This window comes from Sarcophilus harrisii, chromosome 3 (genome assembly GCF_902635505.1).
Source record: "Sarcophilus harrisii chromosome 3, mSarHar1.11, whole genome shotgun sequence".
Lineage (NCBI taxonomy): Eukaryota > Metazoa > Chordata > Mammalia > Dasyuromorphia > Dasyuridae > Sarcophilus > Sarcophilus harrisii.
The window spans coordinates 588,151,741-588,160,822 of record NC_045428.1 but is presented as its reverse complement, the minus strand read 5'-3'; the positions used below and the strand labels follow the sequence as shown (position 1 = coordinate 588,160,822).

The following is a 9,082-nucleotide window of genomic DNA, read 5'->3' as shown; positions in this document are numbered from 1 at the left end:
ATTTTCCCAGAGGCCTCAGCGGCAAGCGCTTGGTCTGGTTGGGGAGGGATTCCTGGGAAACAGCCTTTTGGCCGCAGGAATCGTGCGGCTCAAAGGGTTCTGGGAGCTGTAGTCCCTAAGCCCTTTTCCGCGCAGCCGCATTGCGCTGAGGCGGTGCCTTGAGAGAGGGCTGGCTGAGTGTAGCAGAGAGAGGTTCTGCATGGAGGGGTCGGGGCTTAGGGCCCTTTGTGCTGATCCTAGTTACTTCTCCAAGCCAGAGCGGGTCGCGCCACGCTCTCGCCCTGCCCCGGGGCTCCCCAGTAGTGGAGGCGGAAGCCCGGCATCCCGAATCACGCTCCCCTGGCTAGGACCCCACCCCTGCCCCCCCATTTCACAAGCTCCTGTCCCCAGGGACAGACTGGATGACCCGGGGTGGACCCCCCCCCGGGTGGCCCCCCCTCATCTTCGCCTCCCCCATCCTGCTCTCCAGGGTCAGCAGCGTCGGGATGGGACCCAGCTGTCCCCTTGGGGGGGGGGGGCGCAGCCAGAGGTTTCTTGGTCTGCCTTAAGGGGGGGTTGCTTGGGCAGGAGGTGGCCGGGTCCCTCAGAATGACGGAAAGTTCGGGAGTGAGTTCTCCGCTTCAGAAACCCCAGGCGGTCGCACTCAGAGACTGACCCACACTGACTGACACTGAGGCACAGGGGCTAAGCAACCCTCCCTTGAGACTTTCTGCCCAGTCTGAAAAACTGACAGGCTAAATGTCACAAACCTCTGATCCGCAGGTGATGGGGGAAGGAATTAGGGATAATTCGGGCATCTCCTGGAGCGGTGGCTCTGTTTCCAGCCCGGCATTTCCCAGCATTGGGATAATGTCACTGTTCAGAAGCTGAAGGAAGCAGAGAAGGGCGCTGACGCTCACCCAAGAGCTCACGAGCCGCTGAATGCTTCTGGAGGAAGTCTCATGGCCCGGCCATTTAAGGGCCTTACAAGTTCAACCCGAAGTGGGCCCTCACGCAGCAAGGGCTGACTCCCACCCAAAGTTATGGAAAACCTCCTCTTCCCTGTCAGTCCCCCTCCCCATGTTGTCTCCCCGCTTTTCTTTCCCGTCTGAAAGACCCACCCTCTCATTCTAATGAGAAAACCCTTTGATAGCATCACGCCCCCCTCTCTCCTTTAGCTCTTGGACATCTGTGCTTCATCCTATCCACACCCCTGGCCCTGCTCTGGCTTTTCTAGCAGTTCACTCCCACCTGCTCCCTCTCTGCAGTCTTCTTATCCCAGGCATTCTCCCAATCTCCGGGTTCCTCCCTTGTTGCCTTTAAACCTGCTCGTTTGCGCCCAATTGTACAACAAGGTGAATAACTTCTGGGTTTCCTCCCAACTCCGACTTCCTGCGCTTCTCTGACCCTTGTCCAAGCACAGGAAGGGGGAGACTAGTAAGTGAAGACATTGCCGAGTCTTACAACAGTGTAAGCTGATGATGGGGCTCCTCAGACAGCAGGGATGTCCCTGGCGGGTGTCTCAAGAGCGGACAGAAAGGAGTCCCAAACTTGTATTTGGTTTCCTGGTTCAGGACTTTTGGAAGGGTCTGTGAAAGAGGCATAGGGGGAGAGAAGGCGGCTCTTGGGGGCAGGAAGAGCTGGGTTCAAGTCCAGGATAAAATAGAAATGGTTTGGCTTTTAAAGCTCTTCATGAACTGTTCCTTTTCTACATTACTCCTCCAACTCTACAAAAGAGCTGCCTTTTTCTCTTCTTTACATGGTCCTGCCTTTGCACAAGTCCGAGGGATGCTTCTTCCTTACCTCCACGCTCTTAAAGGTGAATGAAACCTTTCTTTTCTCCCAATTGCTTGTGCCTTCATTCCCCAGACGTTTTGTATTTAATATGTATGTATGTGTGTGTATATATATATATATATATATATGTTGTGAGTAATCTTTCCAGTCATGTCTGACTCTTCATGACCTCTTTGGGCTTTTCTTGGCAGAAATACTGGAATGGTTTCTCATTTCCTTCTCCAGCCCATTTTTACAGATGAGGAAACTGAGGCAGACAGAGTGAAGTGACTTGTCCAGGATCCCAAGCTGGTAGGTGTCAGAGGTCAGGTTTGCACTCAGGAAGAGGAGTCCTGCTGACTCCAGGCCTGGCACTCTGTTCAGTGTTCCACCTAGCTGATATCTATCTCTGTCTCAAAAAACATATCATATATAGACATATGTATATAAACATATAGTGATTTCCCTAAAATGCAGGTCTGATCATGTCACACTCCCTCCCCAATAGATTCCAGTCACTCCCTATTACTTTCAAAAAGCAAATATAAAATTCTCTGTTCGGCATCCCTCAGATCTTTCCAATCTTCTTATCTTCCTTCCCTACATGTATCCTTAGATCCAGTGGACCATGGCCTCCCAGCTGTTTTACAAACAAGACGCTCTATCCCTCAGCTCTGGGCATTTCTCTGATTGTCCCCCAGGCCTGGAATATTCTTTCCTTCTCATCTCCATCTATTGACATCCCCCCTTCCTTTAAGACCCAACTAAAACCTTACCTTCTCCAGGAAGCCTTCCCTAACTATTCTTAATTCCAGTGCTTTCCTTCTGTTATTTCCTATTTATTCTGTATCTAGCTTGCTTTGTCTATATTTCTTTACATTGTCTCCCCTATTAGATTGTAAACTTTTTGATGACAGGGATTGTACTTGGTACAAAATGGGCACTTATGTTTACTGAAGGACAAATGGATTTTATTCTTATTATCCCCAGGAACAAGTACAGTATACAGCAGTCACTTAATAAAGGCTTGTTGATTGGTTGATGTATTGATTAGTTTTACTGAACTGTTTTTTGTACTTTATTAAAAGTTGAAGGAAGGCTACATGGAGAAATGTGGATCATGAAAAAATAAAATTAAAAAACATTCTTAAATGTTTGTTGAACTGAATTGGATCCCCTAAGATGCTAGGACCAATTATGGATTCAGTTCCCACTCTCCCTGGAACACCCCAGGGTGCAGGTATGGTCGGGATCCCACACATATGGGAGGGTGGGTCTGGGGACACTGTCTTCCGCATCTCCCCTTAGCTGTCACACCTGAAGTCTTTAGCCTTGGTCAATGATTTGCAATTGGAGGAGGTAGGAGCAATGTGGGGATTGTCTGTTTACACAGCATAGGTCATCCCCCTTCCCCCAAGAAAACATAAAGCATAAAGGTCAGGAAGTGTATTTTTAGCTTACTTTTATATCTCCAGCACCCAGGATAGTGCCTGGAATATAGTAGTCACCTAATGAATGCTTGTTGATTGAAGGAGAAGAGAGTGGAGAGAGAGGACGGAAACCAGAGTTGGCCAAGGATTTGACTTGGGGGTGAAGGAGAGTGTCGTGAATGAAACCCCTGCCAAGGGACTGGAAGGATGGTGGTTCCAAGGAGTTTGTGCAAACCTTGTCCCTAGAGCTGTTGGTGTGCCTTAATTAGCAGCCATCTCGGGCCTCCCCATCAAGGAGGCTTCAGTGTGGTTCTCCTTTTCCCCCACCACCAAAAAGTCCTGCTGACATGGGCCCAGTTCCTTCCTGTTCCTACAGAGATCCTAACTCAGCTAGCGAGGGGTGGTGAGACTCAGGGCCCAGTTTTCTCCAGCAAATGACGAAGGTTCAGCTGAAGCTTGTGAGGGAGGATTCTGGGATAACAGAAATCATACTCATATTAAGCCCCACTATATCCCAGGCACTATGCTCGGTACCTCAAAGAGTTTCCATTCTCCTGGGATTGGGGGGGCGTATAACACATGCATATGTAAACATACAAAGTGCCGTCAAGCGTAGAGGGGAGGCTTCTTGTAGGAGAGGTCATCAGCTGGACCCCACTTTGGTCCAGGAGACACGAGTCAGGCTTCTCAAGTCATAGGGTCCACATGGAGAACTAGGAAAGGAAAGGGAATGTTGTGGATGGAGGAACCACTGTTTGGGGAGCTGGAATGGAGAGTACATGAAGTGGGGAAGAATATGAGATCAGATTGGAGAGATAAGTGGGAGTTAACTCAAGGGTTCAGTGAAGAACTCCCAGATGGTTCCAGACACCTTATGGCTAGAAACAGCCCCCATCTGCCTTTTCTCATCTGCAAAATGAGGAAAGTGATGGCACCTCCTTCCCAAGGCTATTGTGAGAATAAAATGAGACAATATTTTAAAAGCACTTGGAAAGCTTCAAATTTCTGTATAAATTCTAGTCAGCATCAGCAACATTCCTTTTTAAAAAAATTTTTTTAACCAAAACCACTTTGTTTATTTGATTCAGAAGAGTGAGATACATAACAGCTCTACTGGAAAATGGTCTTTTTTAAAATTTATTTTTAATACACATTGTTTTATGAATCATGTTGGGAGAGAAAAATCAGCAAAAGGGAAAAATGATGAGAAAAACAAAACAGGAAAAAGAACTGAACATGGCATGTGTTGATTTACATTCAGTCTCCTTAGATCTTTTTCTGGATGCAGAGGCATTTTCTGTCCAAAGTCTATTGGGATTACTTCAGATCACTGAACTACTGAGAAGCTCCAAGTCTTTCATAGTTGATCATTGCACATTCTTGCTATCATTGTGTACAATGGATTCCTGGTTCTGCCTGTTTTGCTCAGCATCAGTTCATGTAAATCTTTCCAGGTCTTTCTAAAGTCAGCTTGTCCATCGTTTTATTTAGAACAATAATATTCCATTATCTTCATATATAACAACTTGTTCAGTCATTCCCCAATAGATGGTCATCTACTGATTTTCCAATTCCTTGCTACCACAAAAAGGTCTGCTCCAGACATTTTTCTTTTCTTTCTTTCTTTTCTTTTTTCTTTTTGCTAAGGCAGTTGGGGTGAAGTGTCTTGCCCAGGGTCACACAGCTGGAATGTGTCTGAGGTCAAATTTGAACTCGGGTTCTCCTGATTTCAGGACTGGTGCTCTATCCACTGCACCACCTAGCTGCCCCTTGCTACAAACATTTTTGCACATGAGGTCCCTTTTCTCTCATTTATGATCTCTTTGGGATACAGATCCAGTAATGGCTCTGCTGGATCAAAGAGTATGCATGATTTGATAGCCCTTTGGGAATAGTTCCAAATTGCTCTCCAGGATGGTTAGATCAGTTCACAACTCCACCAACAATGCATTAGTATGCCAGTTTCCCCACATCCCCTCCAAAATTTATCATTTTTCCTGCCATTTTATCCAATTTGAGAGGTATGAGGTGGTAACTGGAGAGTTGTTTTAATTTGTATTTCTCTAATCAATAGTGATTTAGAGCATTTTTTCCGTATAATTATAAATGGCTTTAATTTCATCATCTGAAAATTGTTCATATGCCTTGACTATTTATCAACTGGGGATCATTATTATTATTTTATTTCCGGGAACTGGAAACCATGCTGAAGTTTGTCCCAGGTGTCCTTAATCTTAGTGGCTTTCTTCTGAGACTTTTTCTGTTTTCTGTCTGTTTATATCTTCCACATAGTTGCTTTTGTGTTGTCTCCTTCAATTAAATTATGAACTAAAGGGAAGGGACTCAATTTTTTGTTTTGTTTTGGTTTTTCATTTCCTTTTTTTGTCTCCCCAAGACTTATCCCTAGTAGGTGCTTAATAAATGCTTATTGATTGACTGACTGAAAGCCACTCAATCAGAAGGAAATGATGTCTTGGAAAGACAAAGTTTAGAGAGTTGAGGTTTCCAAGGATTGCCAGAATAGAAATTGGGAAGCTAAGGGGGCTGGGAGAAATCAGCCAAGAGCCAGAGTGAGCCGGTACCCTGGAGAGCGCTGGGTAAAAGAAGTCAGCGGAGGGGAGACAGGAATTCTCTTAGAAAGGCTCTGAGCTGCTTCCAGATTTGAAGGGACTTCAGGTCCCCACAGTTCTCCCACAACTGAGTCGAATTGCCCATTGATGAGAGAACTGAGGTCTGTTGGGAAGGCTCAGAGCTTGAACGTGAGGGATGGGTCATCATTACTCAGATGCTCTCTTGGATGGCTCAGTATTATGGCTTCCGAGCAACACCAGACCCTACCTCGGATCACAGGAGACCACAGGGAAACACACATATTATGGGGCTCCTGATTGGCTGAGCAACCAAGGTCACGGACAAGACCAGCAGGGAAGAGAAAGGGCTGGGCCCAGACGGCCACTGGGGAGCTGCTGCAAGCTTATCTCAGTCTTCTGTTTACCTGTCATACATTTCTCTCCTGCCTCAAACAAGGGAAAGTTCCCCCATGGCCATCACTGGAGCAGGAGCAGCTGGGGAGGGCAGTGATTGATTCTTGTTCCACTGGCTTCTTTAGGGGGAACCAGGGAGCTCTAGCTGTCATAAATTTCCTTATCTTCTCATAAACAGGAAAGTTTCCTCCACAATTGTCTCTGCTGGGTCCTGCATCTTAAGAGCTAGCTGTTTGGCTGAGAGCAGGAAAGTGGGATGGGCTCTCCAATTCCCATCAATTACTCCATCAATCCATCCATTGCTTATTCATTTAGCAAGCATTTATTAGACACATACTGGGTGCCAGACACTTTTCTGGGCGCTGGAGTACAGAGACAAGCACCCCAACTAAAACACTCCCTGTCCTCCAGGAATTTACATTCTATTGAGACAAATAACATTAAATAGAAAATACCATATATGCAAAATAATTGGGGGGCACAGCAATTAAAGGACTCCTGTAGGAACAGGGTTTTGAAGGAAGCCTAGGATCCTAGGAGGAAGAGGTGTGGAAGGAGGATATTCCAGGGAACTTCTATACATAGAAACAGCTGAATTCCTCTGCCTCTTGCTCCTATCTTTTTTTTTTTAGTTTGAATCAGCAATATTTAGCAAGTGCCTTAGTGTTGAAAACAACAACAACAACAACGAATAACAATAATTATTATTGTTGTCATTACATTATATAGCACCTTAAGCATGTGAAAATTTCTTCCGGCAGAATGGGTGGATGAGAAAAATGCGTTCCAAAGACCATGAAGGCGGCAGAAGCAGGAACAGTGGAGTGCTTAGAACATAGAAGATGCTAGAGCCATCCACTGCATCCCTTGGCCATTGCCAGCTGTCTTGACTTTTGATCTGCCATTGGATTTTGATAACTCTGGAAGAGAGAGTGAGGTTGATAATTTTGTGCAACTCTACTTCCCTTAAATTCAACTCACTCACAAGTCAAGATATCACCTAGATTGTCTTTAAATGAATATACCCAGTAACATTTACTTTTTACATTTTCATTTCACATTCTTTTTTACATTTCTTTTTAATTTTTTTGAGTTCTAGATTCTCTCCCTTATCCCCACCCACAATTAAGAAATCACATGGAAAGTTATGAAAAACATGGGCTTTCTTTTGCCTCTTTTTATACCCCCAGTTCTTAGCACAGTGCCTAGGACTGGTACTTTTGCCCATTTTTTTTTAATCATTGATGAACCAATGAGGAAACTCCCTCTTACCAATGCAGATGAGCCAGAGCTGCCCTGGAGGACGGCTTGGGATGCTGGGAGGTCTCAGGTCTTGCTCAGGATCCGGTGGTCAGTAGGTTAGAGACTCAGATGTTCTTGTCCCTAAGTCTTGCCCAGTTCCCATATTCCACCGCCTCTCTCAATAAATGCTTATTTAATTGAATTGAATCATGGGGGACCAGGAGAGCCAAAGCTCTGCCAGGAAGTGGGATAGACTGGATTAACAAGCCACCTGTGATGGACTGTTCCCCCGCCTCATTTTAGGAGCGGGGGTCTCTTGGGGATCAGGCCGATGCCTTCCCAGTGTCTGAATCAAATGATTATTTATATACATTAAGGACTCTCACTAATGAGAGAGTTAATTGGTAAGAGGAAAGTGCCTCCAGGGGGAAGAGAAGAGCTGGGAAGATGAATTAGAGGTGGGAGCCAGGCAGAAGACCGTTAACAGGGAGAAGTGCTGCTTAGGTAATTGGGGCCTGTTGAGAGCCAGCTTCCCAGAGGCTGGGGTTGGGGGCCAGGATTGAGCTGCTTTCAGAGCTGGGGGAGGGGAAGGTCCGGAGGAGAAACTGGCCCTCAAACCAGGCTAGCACAGAGGCCTGGAGGACCTTGCCTAGAGAGCCAGGAGGTGGGATTAGGAACTAGGAGCTGATCCTAGGGAAGATCTTGCTAAAAGAGACAGGGGTGAGAATGGGAGGCCCCTACCCCAGAGCCAGGTCCTGGGGACCCATGGAACCCTTCCTGGAGGGCCAAGAGGAGGTCCGGAGAAGCTGGGGAGCAGGGGCAGGAGGGGGGGCCTGGAGCTAGCTTTCTGTGAGCCTCTGAGGGCAAAGCCTAGCATGGCTAGGGGAAGTAGGGAAAAGTAAGGGGAGAGCTATGGCTCCGCTTGCACGGCTGGGGGATTGGAGAAGGTAGCCCCCACTGAGGATAGCCTCGGTCTTCTGGGAGTTCCTTTGGACCGGTGTGATTGACACCAAGGAGTCCTGTGAGACCAATACCGAGAAATAGAGTAATTGATAAATTAGCATCTATTAGGGACCTGAAGTACAAGTACAAAGACTGAAACAGTCCCTGCTCAATCCCTGTTAGATTGTAAACTCCTCCAGAGTGGGGACTGTGTCCTGGCTCTTTGTAACCCCTAGCACTTGGCACATTGTAGACATTTAATAAATATTGATTACTTGATTGATTTTGTCTTTCTGTGTATCCCCAGTGCTTAGCATAGAGCTTGGCGAATAGTAGGTGCTTAATCAATGTTTGATGGCTAAGTGATACTGGGCTTGGAGTCAGAACCTCATCTCCCTGAGTTCAAATCTAGCTTCAGGCAGGTATTAGCTCTGTGACCCTGTACAAGTTATCTTACCCTGTTTGCCTCAGTTCCTGATCCGTAAAATGAGCTAGAGAGGGAAATGACAAAGTCACTTCAGTATCTTTGCCAAGAAAATCCCAAATAGGGGTCACAAAGGATCAGACATGACAGAAAAGACATAACAACAATAATAAATGTTTGCTGATTTACTGGGTGACTGACATACTTGCAAAGAGCTTCCATTCTAATGAAGGAAGCAATGAGAATATATCAATATAAAATGAAGAAATAAAAATGTATATAAAATAGTTAAATACAAGACAGGA

General features: G+C 46.0%; 1 long non-coding RNA gene across 1 annotated transcript; it reads left to right on the top strand.

Moving 5' to 3' along the window:
* The first annotated feature begins 2,028 nt into the window (after positions 1-2,028).
* LOC116422875 lies at positions 2,029-2,801 on the top strand. The gene is made up of 2 exons (XR_004233404.1): positions 2,029-2,067; positions 2,372-2,801. It is a non-coding gene; the product is annotated as an uncharacterized LOC116422875 (long non-coding RNA).
* The last annotated feature ends 6,281 nt before the right edge of the window (positions 2,802-9,082 follow it).